General features: G+C 49.2%; 1 protein-coding gene across 1 annotated transcript in view; it reads left to right on the forward strand.

Annotated features, from left to right (window-relative positions):
• The first annotated feature begins 378 nt into the window (after positions 1–378).
• The window catches only part of LOC138265558 (glutathione hydrolase-like YwrD proenzyme), a 389,347-nt gene continuing 364,001 nt past the window's right edge, over positions 379–25,724 (forward strand). The window contains exon 1 of the mRNA XM_069213375.1: positions 379–510. The gene's annotated coding sequence lies outside the window, so the exon portion shown is untranslated. The remainder of the gene's footprint in view (positions 511–25,724) is intronic.

Here is a 25,724-nt window from a genome sequence, read left to right on the forward strand (position 1 = left end):
AGAGTGGTGGATTGTGGTAAACTTTTAGTTAAAATAAGAACACTTTTTAAATGTCCCATTAGCTAGATGTTGCGGCACCGAATCATTAGGTTAAACATTAAAGGGAACATACATGACATTTAGCCAGAAAATGCAATTATGGGTATTCGTCTTTTTTTCTTTCGATTCTGTCACCCTATGAAACTCATCAGTCGTCTTTATTTATTGCGATCCTTTCTCCATACGTGATCGTAACCAATTTAAACGCAGACAGACCCACACAACCACCCTCACGATAAATCGGCGTCTTCTCTAATTTCTTTCATTTGCAATTCAGATTCGTCCTGTAAGGAGCCTCAACCACCACAGTCCCCGAAATCGGTAAATGGCTGCAGGAAAATAAAAGCTCTGCTCTGGGCTCTGAACTGAGTTCAACTTTCCGACACGCCTACTTAAATCTAGTAGGTCAGTAAGTAGCGGCGCCGGAGCACGTGCACGGGGCACGCCACCGCGGTTCTTCACATTCACAGGGTAAGTTGGGCTACGTATGTTACTTGGTCCCTTCCCACCCACCCACCGTCCTTTTCTAAAACCCACTAAAGTAAACTGTATCCTAATGATTTTGCAGTAGAACGACGCTTTTGATTAATCGAGGCTGATACTAAAGTTTGTCGATTGGCGTACCCTCGAAGTGTGTGGCAGCTAAATCTCTGCTTTGGATTCAGCAGCTAACGAACTACGTCGAAGTAAACTGGCTGTCAGAAAACATGCGATTAACAATGTGGATTTGATTTTTCAGTGTTTAGATTTCTGCCACCACTTATTTTACATTATATTTTCTTAATGAATGTCACTATACAAAAATGCTCACGTATCTTAAACTGTGCCCCCCCCTTCCGAATGTCCTGTCCCCCCCCCCCCCCCCCAACAAAATTCTGCAAGTCTTTTCTTTCTCCTGTGGGGATGCACTTGAGACCTTTAAACTCCCCCGACCTCCTAGGGTGACCAGATTGTGAATAGTAAAAACCGAGACAGGTCAGACATAAAAGTAGGACTAAAGCCTTTATTCTCACTTTTATATCTGGCCTTTCCTGTAAATGTGCGTGACGTGCGCGCGCGGGCAAGCAGCAGCAGCAGCAGATGGGCAGAAACCAATACTTATTCAATTATTTAAGACTCTGGAGCTTCACGTGAAAGGAATGCTTACCTTTCACTTCTGTCTCGTGAAAGGAATATATACCTTTCACTTCTGACTCGCAGGTTGACCTGACTCTTGTCTCAAAAAAACAGGACATTTATTTAAAATGAACAAAAGTGTGGTGACACAGGGACAGTCCTCTGAAAACCGGGCAAATCCCGGACGTCTGATCATTTTACTCCTCCCCTTTTCCAGTGTTACTGCAAGTAGTAACCTCTATCTAGCTTGAGAACCTAATGAACCTTTAATCTCCTGCAGGTGTGAGCGTGCCCACCCATTGCCTTTCAGCCTGGAGTGCCACTGTCCACGACAATAACATTCATTAACCCTAGCCAATTGACCCTGCTTCAAAGTGACAACACATAAATGCTCCCCACCTGTTTCAAGATAAAGTCTTCCCAGCTGAATGCAGTCCTAACAAGCATTGGCAAAACGGATTTGTTGCACCTATACAAGGTCTATTGGCTCTCGCAATGTGTCTTTCCATGTTGAACAACATTGTGGCTGCTGTTCAGCATGGCTAAAAGTTAGTGGCGGATTGGAGTGGGGTGGGGTGGATTGCATTGAGGTCTGGATTGCACTGGGGTGAATTAGACTGGACTGGGGTGGGTTGGACTGGGGTGGATCAGATTGTGGTGATTTGGAGTGGGGTAAATTGGAGTGGAAAGGATTTTTTTTTGGAGTGGGATCGAGTGTGGTGGATTGTATTGAAGTCGACTGGATTTGAGTAGGGTGGGTTATGGTGGATTGGAGTGGGGTGGACTGGAGTAGGTTAGATTGGGGTGGATTGGACTGAGGTGGGGTGGATTGGAATGGGGTGGATTGGACTCGATTGGAGGATTAAAGTGGATTAGAGTGGATTGAAGTGGGATGGATTTCTATGAAGTGGATTGGAGCGGACTGGATTTGAGTAGGGTGGATTGGGGTGGGGTGGACTGGAGTGGGTTAGGGTGGGGTGGATTGGACTGTGATCGGGTGGATTGGACTGAAATGGGGTGGATTGGACTAGAACAGGGTGGATTGAGGGATTGGAGTGGGATGGATTTTTTTGGCAGTGGGGTGGATTGGAGTGGATTGGATTTGATTAGGGTGGATTGGCCTGGAGTTGGATGGAATGGACTGGACTGGATTTGAGTAGGGTGGATTGTGGTTGATTGGAGTGGAGTGTGGTGGACTGGAGTGGGTTAGATTGGGGTGGTTTGGATTGTGGTGGAGTCTAATGGAGTTAGTTGGGATTGGATTTGACTGGGGTGGATTGGAGTTGGGTGATTAGATTTTATTGGGGTGGGTGGATTGGACTGAAGTGACAGGACTAGGTGGGGCGGATTGGACTGGGGTGGGTGGATTGGATTGGAATCGTTTTGAGTAGGGTGAATTGGAGTGGGGTAGATTAGTCTGGACTGGAGTGGGGAGGATTGGATTGGACTGGAGTGGATTGAATTTATTTGATTGGACTGGGGTAGATGAGAATGGGGTGGATTGGACTACTGTGGAGTGCGATAGTTTGGAGAGGTGGATTGGAGTGGGGTAGAGGGGAGTGGGGTGGATTGCACTGAGGGGTGGACTGCACTGGGGTGAATTAGACTGGAGTGGGGTGGATTGGACTGGGGTGGATAGGTTTGTGGTGAACTGGAGTGGGGTAAATTGGAATGGAATGGATTTTTTGGGAGTGGGATTGAGTGGGGTGGATTGGATTGAAGTGGACTAGATTTGGGTAGGGTGGGTTGTGGTGGAGTGGGGTGGACGAGTGGGTTAGATTGGGGTGGATTGGACTGAGGTGTGGTGGATTGGACTGAGGTGTGGTGGATTGGACTGAGGTGGGGTGGATTGGACTGAGGTGGGGTGGATTGGACTGGATTGTGGGATTGAAGTGGATTGGGAGATTGGAGTGGATTGGAGTGGGGTGGGTTTCTATGAAGTGGATTGAAGTGGACTGGATTTGAGTAGGATGGATTGTGGTGGAGTGTGGTGGACTGGAGTTGGTTAGATTGGGTTGGATTGGACTGGGATGGAGTGGATTGGCTGGAATAGGGTGGATTGGGGGATTGGAGTGGGATGGATGTTTTTGCAGTTGGATGAAGTGGGGTGAATTGGAGTGAACTGGATTTGAGGAGGGTGGATTGTGGTGGATTGGACTGGAGTGGGGTGGACTGGATTTGAGCAGGGTGGATTGTGGTAGATTTGAGTGGAGTGTGGTGGACTGGAGTGGGATGGGGTGGATCAGACTGGCTTGGGGGGATTGAAGTGGATTGGGAGAATGGAGTGGGATGGGTTTCTATGAAGTGGATTGAAGTGGACTGGATTTGAGTAAAGTGGATTGTGGTGGAGTGTGGTAGACTGGAGTGGGTTAGATTGTGTTGGATTGGACTGGAATGGGGTTGATTGGACTGAAATAGGGTGGATTGCGGGATTGGAGTGGGATGGAGTTTTTTGCAGTGGGGTGGATTGGAGTGGACTGGATTTGAGGAGGGCGGATTGGACTGGAGTGGGGTGGACTGGATTGGACTGGATTTGAGCAGGGTGGATTGTGGTGGATTGGAGTGGAGTGTGGTGGGTTAGATTGGGGTGGTATGGATTGGGGTGGAGTGGATTTGACTGAGGTGGGGTGGGTTGGACTGGAATGGGGTGGATTGGACTGGATGGCGATTGCAGTGGATGGGAGATTGGAGTGGATTGGGAGGATTGGAGTGGGATGGATTTTTTTTGCAGTGGGATGGATTGGAGTGGACTGGATCTTAGTTTGGTGAGTTGTGGTGGAGTGGATTGGATTGAGGTGGATGGATTGGGGTGGGTTAGATTGAAGCGGAATGGATTTTTTGGAGTGAAATGAAGTGGGGTGGATGTGAGTGGGCTGGATTTGAGTAGGGTGGGTTGAAGTGGGGTGGATTGGAATGAGTGGGCTGAATTGCTCTGGTGTAGGATGGATTGGATTGGTTGTGGATTGGGGTGGGTTGGATTAAGGTGTTTTGGAGTGATGTGGATTGGACAAGAGTGGAGTGGATTATGCTGGACTGTATTGGACCAGAGTGGGGTGGATTAAGGTGAATTGAGGAGTGGTATGGAGTGGGTTGGGCTGAACTGGGGAGTGGTGAGAGTTGAAGGAGGGTGGGGTGGACTGGAATAGAGTGGAGTGAGGTGGGTTGAAATAGGGTGGGATGAACTCGGTGGGGTGGATTGGATTGGAGTTTGAATTGGAGTGGGGTGGGTTGGATTGGTGTTGGCTGGATTGGATTGGATTGGGGAGGATTAGTGTGGGGTGATTGGAGTGGGGTGGACTAAGGTGGGGTAGATTAGAGTAAACTGGATTTGACTAGGGTGGATTAAGGTGGATTGGATTGGAGTGGGTTGTACTGGGGTGGGGCAGGTGGATTGGGTTAGATTTGATTCAGGTGGGCTGGATTGGAATGGGTTGGATTGTAGTGAAGTGGGTTAGACAGTAGTGGGTTTGGTTGGACTGGAGTGGGTTGGAATGTGGTGGATTGGAGTAGGGTGGATTGGAGTGGATTGTATTGTCTAAAGTGGGGTGGATTGATGTGGGATGGATTGTGGTGGATTGGAGTGAGGTGAATTTGGATCGAGTGTGGTGAATTGGGATTGAGTGTAGTGGATTGGATTGGGGTGAGGTGAGATGGACTGGATTGGAGAGGGGCGGTCAGGAGTGGGACAGATGTGAGAGGGGCATATTGTTTTGGATTCGAGTGGGGCAGACTGTTTTGGATTCAAGTGGGGCACATTGTTTTGGAATGGAGTGCACCAGATTGTTTTGGATTGGAGTGGGGCAGATTGGAGGGGGTAGATTGTTTTGGATTGAATAGGGCAGATTGTTTTGTATTGGGGTGGGGCAGGTTGGAGTAGGCCAGATTGTGTTGGATTGGAGTGGGGCAGATAGTTGTGGAGTAGGGCATATTGTTTTGGATTACTCTGTTGGAGTGGGGAAGATTGTTTTGTATTGAAGGGGTCAGATTGCAATGGGGTGGGCAGAGTTTTGGATTGAGTGGGGCAGATAATTGTGGATTGGGGCAGGGCAGATTGATTTTGATTGCTGTATTGGAGTTGGGTAGATTGTTTTGGATTGGAGTGGGACAGATTGTTTTGGATTGGAGTGGGGCAGATTGGAGTGAGGTGGGTTGGGATGATTGGAGTGTGGTGGATTGGGGTGAGTGGTGTGGATTGGAGTGGGGTGGATTGGGGCGTGATGCACAATTATGTGTCAAAGCATAATTTCAAAAATTACACAAAAGAAAGAAACCATGTGGCTTTGAAATATTCAGAAGATAATAGTCATGTATTGAGTACAGCACCCACGAGCAAAAACAAAACATGAGTGCAAAGTGAGAAAAGAAGACTAGGCAAAATAAAAAACATTAATTATAGAAAATAAAATTTTGCAATTTTGTTTGTCTTACTGGGCACATTTTGCCAGCCAAAAGCCTTCTGTTTGCAGGGCACTAGAAGCAAATCATACCTTAATCACGTTGGGAGTAGCGGACAGTACTGATGAAGTTGAATCAATCAGTGCTTTGTCCATGCTCAATGGATATGAACAGAAATGATGATCTGCCAGCCGTGACCATTAAGTGGCTGTAAAGAAGAGAGCCACGCGATCCAACAAATAATAAGCAACTGAGGGCTCCAAGCCAATTTCTAAATACAACAGTGTCTCGCTAGAAATATCCATGCATACTATCGCAGGCTTGAGTTTAAAAATACCAAACCCCAACAAATGATAAGCAACTGAGGGCTCCAAGCCAATTCCTAAATACAACAGTGTCTTGCTAGTAATATCCATGAATACTATCGTAGACTCGACCTTTAAAATACCAAACCCCAAAAAGCCTAAAAGAGGAGTGGGCATATGAGTTAATTAATAAGAGCCTATTACCAGCGACCATGTCACCTAAAGACAGAATGGTGGCTGGTAATTAAAATGGCCAATTTCATACTGTAGGCTATATTCATAGCCCACACCTGGCCTAAACTGAGGGCAGTCTGTAGACTGCACCATCTACCTCAATCCTCCTGGGTGGCAGACCTTCCCATGGTCTCCTGCCCCCCTAAATCCTATTGAGGAAGAGGGGGTGCAGCGCAGCCCACTGACATAGGTTTGTGTGAAAAAGTCTGCCTTATTGAAAGAGGAGCACATCTCATAAGGAACCCTACACCTTTAGCCTTACAAAACCAAAACCTCACTATACAAAGATGCTTACCTATGTTAACTGCCACCCAACCAACAAAACTTAATTCTGCAAGTCTCATCTTCCTCCTGTGTTGATCTTCTGCACTTGAGACCTTGAAACGCCACCCCAGGTTTCCTGCATCTATTAACCTCTAGCTAACTTAACGTCTGACTAAACCTTTAACTTCTGCCTCATCCAGACATGAGCTTGTCCACCCGTTCCCTTTCAATCTGGATTGGTGCTGCTGACAACAATAACATATAACAATAACATATTGCTAACTTGTCGGCCAAACCCCCTGCACCTGCTTCCAAGTGACAACATATACAGGCCCCCAAACCCAGTGCACGTGTTCCAAGATAAAGCCTGCCCAGCCGAATGTAATCCTAGAAATGGCAAACCAAAAAAATGCTAGGAGATGGAGTAGGTGGGTGGACAAAATTAACAAGAGCCTATTACCAGGCACCATGTCACCTTAAAACAAAAAGGTGGCAGGTAATTAAAACGGCCTGGTTTATTCTGTATTATTCATAGTCCAAACCACAGTCAATCACTGGATTGCACCATATACCCCAGTCCTCCCGGGGGGCAGACCAACCGTGGTCGACTGCCCCCCAAGACCCCACTGGGCGTGCCAGAGCATTCATGGGAAGGACAAGCCAAGGAGTGTAGCTTGGTACTGGGAGCTAAAATATTAGCTGAGATCTGAAAAATAAATTGTCATATGAATGCTCCTTTTTTTTTTTTATCATTCTTCCTCATCTTTTTCATTTTTCTCTTTCTTCCTCTTTCCATCGCTTCGCTCTTTGTTATCTCTTACTAATTTCACTTTCTCTCTTTACTCCCTCCCTTTCTCCCTCCCACATCTCCCTTTACTCTTTCACTTCCACCCACTCAGACATTCTTTTACTTTCAGTCTTTAGCCTGATTACATGTCTATTATCCTAGGCATACTCACCTCTCTCTTTGTTTCTCTTATTTTTCCTGCTCTACTTTCCCTCTTTCTCCCACAAACTCTGTTAAAGGCAGTGCTTATTTTGTAAACACATAAGTGCGTGAGCTCAGAATTTTGCTCAGAAGTCCATGGTTGTGGTGCCAGATATCAAGAATGTGTGGTCTTGAGTCCACCTCATGCCCCCTTAAGTAACCACCAGACCCTCCCTGTCTATTTATCTCACTCTTGCAAGTTCTTTTTCATTCCAGCTGCCTCCCTTTCTCACTGTTTTGAGGACATTCTCTTCACACTCTTTTCCCCTTCTGTGTGATTTCTGTCTCACCTCATGCTGACATGCACAGTGTTGTCATCAATTATGTAATTTCAGAAGTTGCAGTGATGTCATGAGTGATGTAATATGTGAGGTAATTAGCACTGCCTGGCTAAAGTGGGAGTTATAGTTACTTTAGAGAAGAAGTTAAGTTATAGATAATTGAGATAACTATAACTGGTGAATTTCAGTGGTTTTGCTCATTTAAAACGCTATGGGGGGTCATTATGACCCTGGCGGTCTACGGTCGCGGTCCGTCTGCAACATTATGACCGTGGCGAAGCCGCCACGGTCAAACTGCCAACACCGCCAGGCTGCAGCCAGCCTGAAGCCTGGCAGTTGTAGTCTGCCAGGGCAGCGCCGCAAGTAGCGTTGCCCTGGGGATTACGAGTCCCCATCTGCCAGCCTGTCCATGTGGGTAAACACCGCTATGGAAAGGTTGGCAGTATGGGGGCCTCGGGGGGCTTTCGGGGGCCCCTGCACTGCCCATGCACTTGGTATGGGCAGTGCAGGGGCCCCCATGCACAGCCCCTTCCTTCATTCCACTGCCCGAATTACAGGCAGTGGATTGCGCTACAGGTGGTGCTGCACCCGCAACACCACCACATTGCCGCCGGCTCCATTAGGAGCTGGCTGTATTGTTAAGTCCTGGCCCCTCGCTGGGCCAGCAGGTGAAAACTCTATTTCTGCCCGCCGGCCCAGCGGGGAAGCCATATTAGGGCCGGCGAGGTTCAGGCCGCCAATGTCATAATGAGGGCCTATGTTTTAACAGACATTTTCACCTAACCATAACATCCCTTTACTCTTTGTTTTTTCCAGTGAATTTCTAAAGTGTTATAAATATAAAGTAATATATTATTACAACTTCTAACTATAACATCACTTTAACCTTTGTTTTTTCAGTGAATATATAAATATTGCCTTTTTCAAGGGGTCAGCATATCATTTATATTTATTTTATATTTATATTTATAAATATATATATATATATATATATATATATATATATATATATATAATTTTTTTGGACATATTGGCCCTCATTACGACTTTGGCGGTCCTCTTTGTACAAAGCTGCGGGTGGCAGAAGACTTCCAGTGCTGGCGGTTTCCGACCACCATGTTACGAGTACTGCAGGATTTCTGCCACATTTTGGGCTGAAATCCTCCAGAAGTCGTGCTGGCGGTTGGAGGCGCATGGGTGGTTCCACCCCCAACCCCACTCACCAAAAGGACTCCACCAGCCGTATTACGACCTGTAATACGGCCTGGCAGTGTCCTAATGGCAGGGCGCTGCCGGCGGTTGAAGCACCTGTTTCCTGCCGGATGACCTCCTCGACAGACAAGGTAAGTCGATTGTCCGACAGAGGAGGGAGGGTGGAGGGTGTTGGGTGTGTGCATGCAAGTGTGAATGCATGTATGATTGTTGAAGTGAGTGCGTGTATGGATGCTTGAGTGAATGCGTATATGGATGCTCATGAGTGAATGCATGTTTGTAAGTGTTGGTGAATGAGTGTATGCGTGTGTGAATGAGTGTATGCGAGGTGCTTGTGGGTGTGTCTGTGCGTATGTGTGTATGCCGGGCTGGGGCGCTGTAGTGGTTGGGGGAGGTGGGCGCTGTACTGGTGGGGGGTGTTCTGGTATGGAAGGGGTTGGAGGGGTATTGGGCTTGCAAGGGGGGGGAGTTGTCTCCCGGTGACAAGAAATATATATATGTATATAGTTATTTAGAATTTACACAACGTCTTCAAATTATTTTAACCTGTGCACCTCTGTCCACAGTGTATTGAACTTGGTACAGTGGAATAGCATAGAGTTGAGTGGCGTAGTGTGGAGTGCCATAGATTGGAGCGGCATACAGCAAAATAGCGTAAAGTTTATAGGTGTAGAGTGGAATAGCGTACAGTGGAGTGGCATACAGGGGAATAGCGTAGAGTAGAGTTGCGTACAGTGGAATAGACTACAATGGAGTAGCATGGACTAAAGTGCCTCACAGTAGAGTGGTGTAGACTGGAATGGTGAAAGGTGGGGTAGACTGAAGTGGGGTAGAGTGTACTGGCATACAGTGTAATAGTGTAGAGTGGAATGGCCATGTCTGTAGTGGCATACAGTGGAGTGCCATAGGGTGGAGTGGCATATAGTGGAATAGTGAGGTGACATGGAGTGCTGGAGAGTGTAGTGGCATATACCTGAGTAACATATCGTGGAGTGGCATATGCTGGACTTTTGTAAAAGGAGTAGCATACATTGGAATAGCGTAGAGTCAATCAATCAATCTATCAATCAACCAGGGCATTTGTAAAGCGCACTACTCACCCGTGAGGATCTCAAGGCTCTGAGGGTGGCTGCTACTGCTCGAACAGCCAAGTCTTGAGGTGTCTCCTGAAGGTAAGTAGGTACTGTGTCTCTCGCAGGTGGGTGGGAAGAGTGTTCCACGTATTGGCGGCGAGGTGGGAGAATGATCTGTCGCCACCGGTCGTTCTGTGGATGTGTGGGATGGTGACCAGGGCAAGGTCAGCGGAGCGAAGCTGTCGGGTCAGGGTGTAGAAGGAGAGCCATCTGTTGAGGTATTCTGGTCCGGTGTTGTGCAGTGCCTTGTAAGCATGGGTGAGGACTTTGAACATGATTCTCTTGTTGACGGGGAGCCAGTGCAGGTCTCTCAGGTGGGCTGTGATGTGGCTGTGGAGGGGGATGTCCAGGATGAGGCGTGCAGAGGCGTTCTGTATGCGTTGCAGTCTTTTCTAGAGATCGGCCGTGGTTCCTGCATAGAGTGTGTTGCCATAGTCCAGTCTGCTGCTTACGAGGGCTTGGGTGACCGTCCTTCTGGTTCCAGTTGAGATCCATTTGTAGATCTTCCGAAGCATGCGGAGGGTGTTGAAGCAGGAGAAGATGTTGTTGACTTGCTGGGTCATTGATAGCGATGAGTCCAGGAGAATCCCAGGTTTTGTGCGTGGTTGGTGGATGTCGGTGCAGTTTCCAGTGTGGCAGGCCACCAGGATTCATCCCAGGCGGAGGGAATGGAGCCGAAGATGAGGGCCTCACTTTTGTGGAATTCAGTTTCAGGCAGCTGTTCTTCATTCAGCGATGACCTTCATTCCTTCATGGAGGTTGGTTTTGGCAGTGTCGGGGTCCTTGGTGAGGGAGATTATCAACTGGGTGTCATCTACATATGAGACAATGTTGATGATTTTGGTAGCTTCAGAGCGGAATGGAGGGAGGTGCACTCTGTGGGTCCTGCCAATGAGGAAGGAGGTGATCCAGTCCAGAGCTCTGTCACGGAACCCTGCGCCGTTGAGGCGTGTGCATAGGGTGTGGTGGCAGGCTGTGTTAAAAGCGGCCGAGAGGACCAGGAGGATGAGAGCTATGGTTTTGCTGTTGTCAAGCATAGTCCTGATATCATCAGTGGCGACGATGAGGGCGGTTTCGGTGCTGTGGTTGCTGTGGAATCCGGATTGGGACGGGTCCAGGGTGTTGTTCTCCTCGAGGAAGTGGGTCAGTTGTTTGTTGACAATTTTCTCAATTACTTTTGCCGGGAAGGGGAGCAGGGAGATGGGCTGGAAGTTTTTGAGGTCCTTTGGGTCCGCCTTGGGTTTCTTGAGGAGGACGTTGATCTCGGCATGTTTCCAGCTCTCCGGGAAGGTGGCGGTCTCAAAGGAACTGTTGATGATCTTCCAGGGTTGGGGTGCGATTACGAGCTCGCTTTGTTGAAGATGAGGTGAGGGCAGGGGTCGGATAGTGAGCCGGAGTGGATGGTGTTCATGATTTTGATGGCGTCGTCATCGTTGACGTGAGTCCAGGAGAGCAGGAGGCTAGTGTGGCTGGGGGTCGGAGAGTCTGTGGTGTCAGTGGTTGATGGGGGGGTCTGGGTATGGAAGCTGTCATGGATGTCTGCAATCTTGCGGTAGAAGAAGGTGGATAGGGAGTCGCAGAGGTCTTGTGATGGCTGGATGTCGTTGATGTTGGCGCCGGGATTGGAGAGTTCCTTCACGATATTGATGAGCTCCTCGAGGCTGTGTGCGTTGTTGTCGATGCGTCCTTTGAAGGCTGTTCTTTCGGTGTTTCGGATGAGTTGGTGGTGTCTGCGGATGGTGTTCTTGAAGGCTTTGTGGTTGTCTGGGGTATGTTCTTGGGACCACTTTTGCTCGAGTCTTCGGCATGTTTGGTTGGATTCTTAGAGGTCGGCGGTGAAACAGAATGCCTTTCTGTTGGTGCGTCTGTTAGAAGGATTCGTGAGTGGGGCGAGAGTGTTGGCACTGTCAGCGATACATTGCCTGAGGTTGCGGGCTGCTGTGTCGGTGGTGTCAATAGGTGGGTTCCGGGAGAAGGTGGTGATCAGCTGGTCTTTAGTGACCTTGTTCTATCTGCGGTGGTGAATCCGCTGAGGGAGATGGTGTGTTGTGGTTTTCTCAAAGAAGAAGTGGATGCAGCGGTGGTCGGTCAAGTGGAGTTCGGTGGTGTGGCTGAAGTAGATGTGTTTGCTGGCGGAGAAATAGGGGTCACGCGTACGACCAGCAGTTTGGGTAGGTGTTGTGACGAGCTGCTTGAGGCTGAGGTTGGCTGTTGGGTAGTGGCACAGAGTAGAGTGGCGGACAATAGCATAGAATGGAGTGGAGTTTGTAAACTGGCTTGGTGTACAGTGTAGTAGCATACAGTGAAGCACCATACATTAAAATGGCATATAGTAGATTGTCCTAGAGTGGAGTGGCATACAGTGGAATAGCACAGAGTGGAGTCGAATACCGTGTAGTGGCATTGAGTGGCATACAGCAGAATAGTGTGGCATGGAGTAGAGTACAATAGCAATAAGTATTTTGGCATAAACTGGAGTGGTGTAAAGTGTAGTAGTGTACTCTGGAGTGCCATAATATGAAATAGTGTAGAGCGGAGTGGAATACAGTGGAGTAGTGTACAGTGTAGTGTTGTGGAGTCGCACAAAGTGGAATAACATAGAGTGGTGTAGAATGTAGGGTAGTAGAGTAGAATAGTATAGAGTGGAGTAGTTTTTACAGTGTAGTGGCATGCAGTTGAATACCATACAGTAGAGTAGTGTAGAGCAGAGTTGGGTAGAGTGGTGTGGTGTACAGTGGAATAGCACAAAGTGTAGCGGCATAGTGTAGTTGCGTACAGTGGAATAGTGTATTGGTGTAGAATGGAGTGGGGTACAGTGGAGCATAGTAGACTGGAGTGGTACACATTGGAGTTGCTTTGAGTAGAATGGCGTAGAGTGTAGATGCGTACAATCAAATAGTGGACCGTAGAGTGGCGTAGAGTGGAGTGTAGTAGAGTGTAACAGCATACAGTCAAATAATGTACAGTGGAGGGTGCAGTGGAGTGGTGTCCAGTGGAGTTGTGTAATGTGGAAAAGGATAGAGTGAAGTTAGGTAGAATCGTATGTAATACAGTGGAGTGGTGTAGAGTGAAGTGAGGTACAGCGTAGTGGAGGAGAACTGTATACAATGAAATGGCATAGAGTGGAGTGTTGTACAACAGAGTGTCATAGACTGGAATAGCTTACAGTGTCAGTGTAGTGGCACAGAGTGACATTGAGTAAAGTGGAATAGCGTAGAGCGGAGTAGCATTCAGTGGAGGGTCTTATAGTGGAGTGGAGTACAGTGGAGTGTCATGGAATGGAGTGCCGTAGAATTGAATAGCGTGGTCTGTAGTTGATGGAGTGACGTGGAGTAGCGTACGGTGGAGTGGTGTAGAGTGGAATAATATTGAGTGCAGTGGCGTACAGTGGAGTGACATAGAGTGGAGTGCCATATAGTGGATAGAGTTGAGTGGAGTGGCGTAGAGTGTAGTAGTGTACATTGTAATATTGTACAGTGGAGTGTATTAGAGTGGAGTGACGTGAACCGTAGTGCTGTCCAGTGTAGTGGTGTACAGCAGAATAGTGTACAATGGAGTGGTGTAGAGTGGAATGGCAAAGAGTGGAGTAGTGTACAGTGTAATAGTGTACAGTGGAGTGGTGTAGAGTGGAGTGGTGTATACGGTAGTGCCGTACAAACTCAAATACTTTACTCAGCACACACAATAAAAATGCAACATATAACATTGTACTTTCAAAATTTAGACACTATAGAGAATAAAAGGGGTAACAACTCCACACAATAATTAAGAGAATAGGAGGAATACGTTAAGGATATTAACCAATAACAGATAAAAGCAAAATTAACAATATGCCAAGAACTACATTTTGTCATAAAACCCTCCTCCCAATACCACCCAGTATGTCACGGAGAGGAAAAATATACATCCTCACAACGGTCTAACTATTTTCTATGATGATATGGTTAAGGCTTAGTATTGCAGATCTGACAGACCAAGACCAGTGGAGAAATTTAGCAACTGCATAAACTATGTGCTGCTTGGTCTGGAACTTCAGAATCCTCAGGGCCACCGTACATTGCCTAGCCCTCAACTGTCTGCAAATTGGCAGAATCCACCTAGACCTTGGCTAAACGTACCTGGGCAGAAGAGGAAAAAAAATGGAGTAGATCCTCCTTACTGTGCTGGCATACCAGGCAAGCCGGATTCTGGTCCGGTTTGGAATTCCATTTACCACTAAAAGAGTTGAGCGAAAGTGAGCCATACCTGAACTTCACATAAAAGGACCTCGCTAATTGTACTGATATATAATCGGGGTTTTAAATTGAAAAAAGCCATAGTCTGAGAACCGCGTCTACTACTTCCTACCTCCAGAGCCCATTTGTAAGCCCAAAAGCTTCTTTGATCGTACTCTTGGGACGGTTCCGAGGATGGTCTGAATCGCACCAGTAGTTTCCCAAAGCAATTGCTAGCAAGGTGTCCCTAACAAACCACAACCAATGGATCTTTTTTTTCTTATGCATCTCTACCACTTCAAAAAGGACATCATTATAGGCATCCAGAGCAGGTTTTGTTCTCAGCAGCCTCCAGAACATCAGCACTCGTAGTTGAGGTTTACGAGTGATGGTATTGACCCCCATGTCCCATCGCAAAGATAGCAGTGGGGTGCTTTTGGGGAGTGCCGTACAGTGGAGTGGAATTCAGTGGAATACTGTACAGTGGAGTGGTGTAGGGTGGAGTGGAATAGCATAGAGTGTAGTGTTGTAGATGGTAGACTAGAATAGCGTAGAGCAGAGTTGGGTATAGTGGAGGGGCGTATAGGGGCAGTATCTGATTGGCTAATGGCTGTCTTTACAAAACATAGAAGGCAGCCATGTATTTTTAAGCACACTTTTGCTGAGTTCTGAGTCAGGGCCCTATATATAGTTAAGTATTAGGTTTTATTGTTGTTCCCTACCTATTTTCACTTTATGAAAGTATTAATTGTTAGAGAAATTTATTTATAATTTTTTCTATATTTTTCCAGCAGTTTAGGAAGACTATACATTTTTTTTATAAAGTAGTGCGATAATCTGTAGGTATTACCAGCGTACTCTGTAGAACTTTTTGATCAGATTTAAATGTTACAAATTAAAGATGACACTGTAGTACAACATATTTATGAAATATAGTGTAGTACAGTGTATTTTAAATGTTTAAGATTTATTTTATTATTATATTTTTTGTGTATCTTTTTAAGTACCGAAGTTCTTCCTAGGATGTACCATGCTACTCTATTCATTTTCTTTAAATATTTAGAAACTTATAAATATTTAATAAAGCAGTAATAGGTAGGGGAAAAATATCAAACCTAATATTTACCTATATCTATGGGCGGAAAGCAAAATATAGCCATAGTGTACCTAAAAAGAAAGTGGTTGCCTCTAACTTATGTGAAGGTAGTCATTAGACAATAATATAATGCCCTGTCACTGCTAATTCGGGCACCTCTGAACACAGACTTGTCATGTCATTCACCACACTACATTAACTATAACTCACACCTTCTCCGTGCACTGGTTATAACTTTAGGATTTCTACAGATTGTGTAGCTTATTTGGTTTGTATAGGAGAAAAAAGGTTTTCATAACTATAACTAAGCTTAAACCTTTGTTTTTTACAATTGGATTCAAGATTTTAGAGCCCTGGCTACTTTCACCTCCCTCTGAACTTCTCCCAAGGCTGGCCCATTTCCTTCCTTCAAATATTAAGGAAACTGTTTCCCCTCAGGTCTCCTCATCCCTTCCTTCTGTACTTGGAGCGGATCTACTATTCTGAAGATCAATGTTCTACATAAAGAGATTTAGGCCTTCATTAGGAGCTTGGCAGGGGGAAAAGGCCGCCCGCCAAATTCCCACAGCACAGGAGACCGCCAGTGAGACCGCCTTACCACTGGACCTATTATGTGTTTCCCGCTGGGCCAGTGGCTGGAAACACAGTTTCCACCTGCTGGCCCAGCGGCAGACACACAACAACATTGACGCTGGCTTATAATGGAGCCGGCGACAATGCTGTTGTGCATCAGGTGCACCAGCAGTGTTAACGCCAGCGGAGAGAGGGGTCGTAATCCACAGGGCAGCGCTGCTTGCAGTGCTATCCTGGCAGGTTGGGACCACAGGCACTGCCACATTTCGGCCGCGAGACAGCATGGCTGTGCCACAGTCGTAATGTTGCAGTCGGACCGCTGCTTTGGCTGCAGTCTGACCGCGACTGTGACCCTGGCGGTCTGATTACTGCCAGGGTCATATTGAGGCCCTTACTGTTCTACATTAGGCTTTGAATTGTGCTCCAAGGAATATTAAGTATTAAAAAGGCAATGCCAGATGAACTACACAAAATCAGCCAGAGAAATGTGATTAGTCCTAACAATGTTGTTAAAAGATTCCGTCAATGAATATCACAAAATTACAAACATGGACAAGGAAGCTAGATAATTAAAGTCTAATGTTTCCTTTGAGTCTGTCTTAATTTATGTTAATGCTACAAATTTGTAGTTGTAGTATTTCACTTGTGGCACTTTTATAAGCAGACGTTTTCTGCCTACTGCATGACAAACGGGCAGTATTTCATTCTTTTTCCATTTTTGTACTTTTCTCAAATGCATAACTTTTGTGCACAAATATAGCTGCGTTGCCAAAGTAGTATTTTTAAAAGCAAAACTGTTTTTTTCATTTTTAGAACATAGCATAAGTAGCTGAGGTCTGGTCAGAAGGTCCCAGCTACACCAGAGATCAAATAACACTTGTCCAGATTATACAAATAAAAAGGGGGTCATATAAAAAAAAGACTGGATTTCTAACACCAACATATCTAGGGCCCAAAACTGCCATTGTGTTTGCTTCATACCCCACTAGTACCTAAATTCCCAAAGACAATTTTGCAACCTGGTGATTTTTTTGTTGCTCCATGCTCCCTATGTGGTGAATAAATTCACAAGTGGCTTGTGACCAGTACACTGTGTCGGTCCGTGCCCTAGAAGTATGCTGTGAATTGTTGAATGCTCTACCAACATGCCAGATTTCCCCATTTTAATCTCCATATAAATAGACTCTTCTTCAAGCTGTGTGAAAGAAAGTCACCATTCCCTTTGTCTATCCATTCTTGTTTGAAAAACATTCAACTCCTAAACCATACATCCTTGCATCAGGTGACTATTATGCTACAATCAAATGTATTACTAAGCCTCAACGGAAATAAATTTGTAATTTCTTCATTTACCTTCTTGAACATCTTTACACACTGCTCGTTCCAACCATATCGTTTTAAGGTAGGCAACACCTGCTTAATCTGGGCTTTATCTGCAAGGTGTGCAAACATGACCTAATATTCCACAAGACCCAAAACTGACCTCAAGTGATCCTTGCTATAGGGACCAAGGCTCGCCTTCATCATTCTCACTAAGTACACCTTCAGACCAGAGTCCTCCTTCGATGAGTACTGCCCTAGAAAGCGAACATCATAAACTTTAATTTAGCACTTTTCCATTTTATAGTCAACTTTTATTTTTTGTATATCTAGCACCTACTGCAAAACCTCAACATTCTGGTTTCCAATATTTCTGTAAACAAGAAAAATAAGCATATTTTTGAACTGCAAACACTGACTGCTCGAAAACCACAGAGGCAGACTCTAACTCATAATGCCTGCACCCAAACCAGAAAGCTCCATTCTCTCTTATGAATAAAGCTGAAAGTGTAGATTAGGTGTGACTGTTGGTCGAAGGCACTGGCACTCCGCTTCTTTTTTTTTAGCCCTCCCCAGGGCATGCCATTGCCAAAATAAATGCACACTCTTTATGCTAATTAAATGGGCGTCTTTAAACAAAAAAACACAGACTTCTGACATGCTGTGCGCAGGGGCTGCTGCACACTGTAACTCACCTTGCTTGTTGTTGCTGTGATGAAACTACAGTGATGCAGACACATTCCGTAAACCTGCTGCCCCTGGGTGGGCCCAAAGTTTACAGTATTTGCTGGGTTGACAATCTTGCAGCCCTGAGGCCTGTGAGATCATCGACTTGGCAAAGACATAGCCTTGAGGATCAATCTCCACCCCATGATGATGTGTGCGTAAAATTAGCCCCAGACATTTTTGATGAGGCTTCCCTCCAGTCCAGACAGTGCCCACCAGCCCCCAAACCTGAGAATGGCCCACAAGGTGAGGAAAGTAAAATACAATACTAAGTAGCTGGGGCTGGTCAATTTAGTTATCTCCTTCAGGCAAGGATTTTGCAAGACAGATAGCAGCTTTTTTATTGAACGATCTGGAAGTTTAGTACATATCTGACTTAGGCCCTCATTACAACATTGGCGGTAAAACCTGCTTACCGCCGTGCAGAAGACCACCAACACACCGCCGCGGCCGCGGAATTCCGCCACAGCTATTATGACCCACAATTCTGAATCCGCCAAAATCTAGACACCCACACAAGTCCGCCAAACCAAAGGTCAGTGATAAACTGGCGAAAACAAAACCTCCACTGTCACGCCAACAGAAATACGCCCACACTATCACGACCCACGAATCCACGCAGCGGTCTTTCAACCGCGGTATTCCATTGGCGGTACACACCGCCACGCTCAAAATACACACACATTTACAAAACACATCCACATTGGACAAATCGAAATATACACACCTGATACACATACACACACCACTCCCACACACCCAATACAAGATAAAACACACACCCACATCACCCACAAACCCTTACAACCACAAATCACAAATGAAAGCCAGAGGGAGACACCACCAGCAAAAACAGCATCCACAGGCACACAACACCATCACCCACAGAACTTCCATGCACCTCACACAACACCCCACTACCTATCAACACACATAACACCCCACACTCCACCCCACACATCACCTACACCACCCCATGGCATGGCAAAGACACCCCAGGTTCTTGGAGGAGGAGCTCAGGGTCATGGTGGATCGTCCGGGTAGAGCCACAGCTATTCGGATCACAGGTGCAGCACACCTCAATTGCAAGGAAGATGGAGCTATGGCGAAGAATAGTGGACAGGGTCAACGCAGTGGGACAGCACCCAAGAAATCGGGAGGACATCAGGAAGAGGTGGAACGACCTACGGGGGAAGGTGCGTTCCGTGGTCTCAAGACACCACCTGGCGGTTCAGCGGACTGGCGGCGGACCCCCACCTCCTCCCCCACAACTAACAACATGGGAAGAGCAGGTCTTGGCGATTCTGCATCCTGAGGGCCTCGCAGGAGTAGGTGGAGGAATGGACTCTGGTAAGACAAACCTTAACTATTACATCCCCCACCCTACCTGCATGCCAGCACATACCCCCACCCTCACCCCCAGCACTTCAACTCCTCACATATGTCCCAACATCACAAACCACCCATCCCAACACCAAGCCCTGCATACAACAACAAAGCATGAACACCCATCACTAAAGCATGTCCACTGCACATACCCATACTCCCCCCTAAACCATCATCACACAAGGTCCCACACAGGAATGCTAGCACTGGGGTACACGGTCACCCACCCATTGCACACCATGCCACACACAGATGTAATAAACATCCTTTTATACCCCTGCAGGACCCCTACCCAACGTCACCGGACAGGAGGGTCCACACATGTCCCCACCACCAACAGAAGAAGCCCACAGTGATGACAGCAGCTCTGTCCAACTAGATCTAGATGACCAGCCCGGCCCATCGGGGACCTCGGGACAGTCGGTTCCCATCACACAGTCACAGGCCACTACAGAGCTTCCCCCCTCTGGAAACACCAGCACAGCACCCACCCAGCGGGCCCATACCTCCGTCCCCAGGACACGTCAATCAGCTGTGTGTCCACCACTACAGGGAACCCAGGCTAACCCACCACCCCAACAACAACAGGGACCTGGGGGCAGTGGCAGTGGCAGTGGGCACACGGTCCAGGGGACGGAGGCCCAGGAACACAGGGAAACTGGGAGGGCTGCTGTGCGAAAGGGGACGGACAGGCCAAGGGAACCCACTCTCCACGAGGCCTGTTCTCCATCATGGGAGCCTACCACCACTCCCAGGAGACGATGGCAACGGTACTGGCCAAGTTTCAGGAGACCCAGCTCCTGCAGGAGGAACAGGATATGGGCTTCAGGGAGGAACTCAGAACCATCAACTCCACCCAGGCCACCATTGTAGGGGTGCTGAAGGAACTCGTGAACACCAGGAGGGACACTGTGGCACAACAAGGGGCCCCTGACACTAGCCTGGACGATGAACTGCCCACCACCTCCGCTGGCGCTAGTGGAAAGGAGGCACCGCCACAGGACCACCACACCAGCACCCCACCCCCTGCAGATGGAGAACCACCCCGCAAGCGGTCCCTGAGATTCAGGACAAAGACAGAGAACAATGCCAAGACCCCCGCCAAGAAACGAGACCACCCTGATTGTCATCCTTCTGTCCCACTTTGCCACCCTGTCCATACTTAAACTGCCCTAGCTCCACTTCCTATGCCCCTTTGAACAATGCACTTGTGAGACTAATAGACTGGACTCTGCCATGGACATTCCTCCACAATCACCCCTGACCATTTTACAACCCCCTCCACTATTGAGGACTTAAATAAACACCCTTAAATCACAAAACAATCGGGAGTCTCTCTGTGCTTTCGAAAATGTGTATTAGCAATAACAGTGGCAAAATGCTATATCATATGTAATGTCAATATACCTAGGTCACACAGCTCTAGTCCATGCAGAAACAAAGCAGATGTCACACAGTGGGACCCACATCTGTGAAATCGTAAGGGAAAGTGACAACTCAGTGACCATACACTGGGTGAAAACGACAGACAGTAGAGAGGCAGTAGTGTATAAGTACATGTAGTAGGCAGGTCTGTACTCTTACCTGTGTCTCAGTGGAAATGCTGCTGGATCATAGAGTCCCTGTTGTTCATGTCTTCTTCCTCTGCTTCCTCGTCTTCACTGTCCACAGGCTCCACAGCTGCCACAACACTGCCTTCTGGACCATCCTCCTGCAGAAAAGGCAAGTTGTGAAGCATACAGCAGGCCATGATGATCTAACACACCTTCTTTGGTGAGTAGAATAGGGATCCACCTGTCATATGGAGGCACCGGAACCTGGCCTTCAGGAGGCCGAAGGTCCACTCGATCACCCTCCTAGTTCGCCCATGGGCCTCATTGTAGCGTTCCTCTGCCCTTGTCCTGGGATTCCTCACTGGGGTCAGTAGCCATGACAGGTTGGGGTAACCAGAGTCACCTGCAAATGGCGAGGGACAACTGTTAGACACGCACTAACCTGTAGGGATATCCCCAGACCCAGACAACCATTCCCACTGTCTTGCTTCCAGGTGCTCACCTATTAGCCACACGCAGTGCCTCTGGAGTTGACCCATCACATAAGGGATGCTGCTATTCCGCAGAATGTAGGCGTCATGCACTGAGCCAGGGAACATGGCATTCACATGGGAGATGTACTGGTCTGCCAAACATACCATCTGTACATTCATTGAGTGATAACACTTCCGGTTTCTGTACACCTGTTCACTCCTGTGGTGGGGGGGGGGTCAAAGCCACATGGGTCCCATCAATGGCACCTATGATGTTGGGGATGTGTCCCAGGGCATAGAAATTACCTTTCACTGTAGGCAAATCCTCCACCTGAGGGAAAACGATGTAGCTCCGCATGTGTTTCAGAAGGGCAGACAACACTCTGGACAATACGTTGGAAAACATAGGCTGGGACATCCCTGATGCTATGGCCACTGTTGTTTGTAATGACCCACTTGCAAGGAAATGGAGCACTGACAGCACCTGCACTTGAGGGGGGATTCCTGTGGGATGGCGGATTGCTGACATCAGATCTGGCTCCAACTGGGTATACAGTTCCTGGATTGTGGCACGGTCAAGCCTGTATGTGATAATCACATGCCTTTCCTCCATTGTTGACAGGTCCACCAACGGTCGGTACACCGGAGGATGCCGCCATCTCCTCACATGTCCCAGCGGACGGTGCCTCTGAAGGACAACAGCGACCACAGAGTCAAACTACTCAGAGGTACGTACCCAGAGTTTACACAGAACACCATTCATACACAAAAAGTGGCCTGTATGTGTGTTGAGTCTAGGCCTAGGTATGTGTGACGCAGTTGAAAATGAAGCCATGTGGGCCCCTGAAATGGCAGCTGCCTGACCTGTAAAGTGGGATGTGAGGTAACTGGGCTGGCGTTGTAGGCGGTCGAAGACCGCGGCGCAATGCTGCATTGGTTAACATTGGACCATATGGGTCCCAGGAGCCAATGACGGTGTACGCCGGCGGTGACGGTACGCACCGCCGCAGACTTGACCACCATTTTCTATCTGTTCAGTCACTCGATACCTGATCTTCGACAGGAGAGGACCTACACTGCAAGTGCTGCTGTGACCTCGGTCTGGAAGAGACAATGGCTCGAGTGTCTGGGGAAAGGGCCCCTGCCTTCACATCGGAGGAGTTGGAGAAACTCGTGGATGGGGTCCTCGCCCAGTACACACTACTCTACGGTCCTCCAGACAAACAGGTAGGTACACAGGGAGCATGATGTATGGGCTATGCCTGTGATGAGAGGGCTGGATGTAAGAAGGAAGGGGGGAGAGTGCGGCGTGCGTGAAACAACGGTGAATGCATGTGCCACATGGCAAGGGTAGAGATGGGGGCCAATCGCTTCGAATGCAGTTGGTAATAACTTACTCTTCCCCCTGTACATTTCATGTAGGTCAGCGCCCACCAGAAAAAACATATTTGGTGTGCCATTGCCAAGGACGTCCGGACCCTGGGGGTCTACCACAGACGGAGCACCCACTGCCTGAAAAGATGAGAGGACATTCGCCGCTGGAGCAAAAAGACGGCGGAGGCTCAGCTGGGGATGGCCTCCCAACGTGGGAGGGGTGCCCGTCACACCATGACCCCCCTGATGTTCAGGATCCTGGCGTTGGCCTACCCGGAGTTGGATGGGCGCTTGAGGGCATCACAGCAGCAAATAAGGGGGTGAGTACACTCATTCTGCTGACTTTGCGCGCAGTGGAGGCATCTGGGTGAGGGAGGTGGGCTGTGGGTTTCCCTAGGCCAGGGTGAGTTCCGTAGGCAAGGTCCCTCCATAAGGCAGGCCATGTGGTACCCCACCCCACCTCTGTAGAGTGCCAAGTACACCTAGTCATGCCCCTGGGTCATCTGTGTGTGCAGATGTCGCTCATAGCCTTGTAGGCCATTTCCCAGGAATTGAACAGTGGAGCCCAAGAGCGCGGCGTAGTGCAGGGGGCTTGTGTGTCTGTTGTGTCCGCCAACGGTAGCGGTAATGCATGCACTCAACATGTCTTTCTTCTGTCGCCCCCCCCTTTTTGTGGTCTCCCTGTTCTTGTGTGTATTAGTATCATCAGGCCGAGGAGCAGTGGCACCGGAGCACCAGGGGGCTGCATCCCACATGGCCATGGAGGGCCACACTACGGACTCGGACTTCACCAGTAAGACGGGGTGCGAGGGGAGCTCCACAGCGGGGACAGGAGCTGAGACCAGTGACACAGACTCGTCCCCTGATGGGAGCTCCCTTATGGTGACGGCAACATCTGTGCCACCCCCTTCTACAGGTCAAGCCGCCACCACCCCTTCCAGCACCGCCCTCCCAGCAGCCCCTCAGCCTTCGCCCTGTGCCCGCTCACCCGGGAGGGTGGGCTTCACCTTCGCCCCAGGCATCTCAGGCCCTGCCCCAGTCACCCCTGCTGCCCTCAGTGAGGAGGCCATTGACCTCCTCAGGTCCCTCACAGTTGGGCAGTCTACCATTTTGAATGCGATCCAGGGTGTAGAAAGGCAGTTGCAACAAACCAATGCATTCCTGGAGGGCATTCCTTCTGGTCAGGCGGTCCTTCAGCGAGCTTTTCAGACTCTGGCCTCACCACTGATGGCAGCCATTGTCCCTGTGTCTAGCCTCCCCCCTTCAACTTCCTCTACCCAGACCCAATCCCCTGTACCTCAGCCTATCCCAAGCACACCTACAGACCAGCATGCACACACGTCAACACACAAGGGAAGCTCAGGCAAACATAAGCACCACACATCCCACAGGCACTCACGCAAGCATCACACACATGCAGACACACCAACATCCACTGCCTCCACTGTGTCCCCCCCCTCGTCTCCCTCCTCCCTCCCTGTCTCGTCTACACTCACACCTGCATGCACTACCTCTACAGCCACTACATCCCTCTCCAGCACACCCACCACCACACCCTGCTAACGTGCAGTCACCACCCCCACTACCATTCACACGTCCCCTGTGTCCTCTCCCAAGGTGTGTCTGTGACGCCCCCTCCGAAGATACACAAACGCAGGCACACACCCACCCAACAACCATCCACCTCACGACAGCCTCCAGCGCATGCACCTTCACCCAAAGTCAGCAAACAAACAACTCCTACAACCACAACCTCTTCCTCCACTCCCAAACCCCACCTCCCCCACCCCGTCCGTCTCATAGGTCCCGAACTAGCACCTCAGCCACAAAATCTCCGGGACCAGTGGTGCCTGTAGTCCCCGCAATCTGGAGTGCACCGGCCACCAGGGCAGCCAGTGTGGCACGGAGCCCCAGCACAGACAGTCCCCCACCTTGGAAGCATCAGACGTTGGCCAGTGCCCGGCGGGAGAGGGGGAGGACTCCAGCCACCAAAGCTGCTCCCAGAGGTCCCGGTGGGAGTGTGGAGTCAGCTGCGACACCTTCCAAGGTGGGGAAGGGCCAAAAGAAACCCGGCATGTCTGGGAAGAGCAGCACGGTGGAGAAGACCGCCATCATCCACGCTGCCCAGGAGGCCAGCACCAGCCCAGCTGCAGAGGACAGGACCTCCAGCACAAGCCCAGCTGCCCAGGACTGGACCTCCAGCACAAGCCCAGCTGCCCAGGACAGGACCGCCAGCAGCAGCCCACCTGCCCAGGACAGGACCGCCAGCACCAGCCCACCTGCCCAGGAGGCCACCGCCAGCACAGGCCCAGCTGCCCAGGAGGCCACCGCCAGCAAAAGCCCCGCTGGCCATGAAGGACCGCCAGCAAAATCCCCGCTGGGCCATGAAGGACTGCCAGAACAAGCCCCGCTGGGCCATGAAGGACCGCCAGCACAAGCCCGCTGGGCCATGAAGGACCGCTATCAAAAGCCCCGCTGGGCCATGAACGACCGCCAGCACATGCCCCACAGGGCCATGAACGACCGCCAGCACATGCCCCACAGGGCCATGAAGGACCACCAGCACAAGCCCCGCTGGGCCATGAAGGACCGCCAGCAGCTGAGTCCCTGGAATGGAGACCGCAGCCTCAAGCACTGCTGCACAGGGCACCGCCGTCTCAAGCACCGCTGAACAGGGCACCGCCGTCTCAAGCACCGCTGCACAGGGAACCGCCGTCTCAAGCACCGCTGCACAGGGAACCGCCGTCTCAAGCACCGCTGCACAGGGAACCGCCGTCTCAAGCACCGCTGCACAGGGAACCGCCGTCTCAAGCACCGCTGCACAGGGCACCGCCGTCTCAAGCACCGCTGAACAGGGCACCGCCGTCTCAAGCACCGCTGGCCCATGAGCGGCAAGGGCACTGACGCAACTGAGTCCGTCACGGGGTGAATGATGCACTCTGGGCACAAAGCCCCCTCCAGAACCAGTGGATATTGCCATCCACTACCTCTGTCCTTAGCAGGATGAAGCACTCTGGGCACAAAGCCCCCTCCAGAACCAGT

The sequence above is a fragment of the Pleurodeles waltl genome, chromosome 11 (genome assembly GCF_031143425.1).
Source record: "Pleurodeles waltl isolate 20211129_DDA chromosome 11, aPleWal1.hap1.20221129, whole genome shotgun sequence".
NCBI classification, from domain to species: Eukaryota; Metazoa; Chordata; class Amphibia; order Caudata; family Salamandridae; genus Pleurodeles; species Pleurodeles waltl.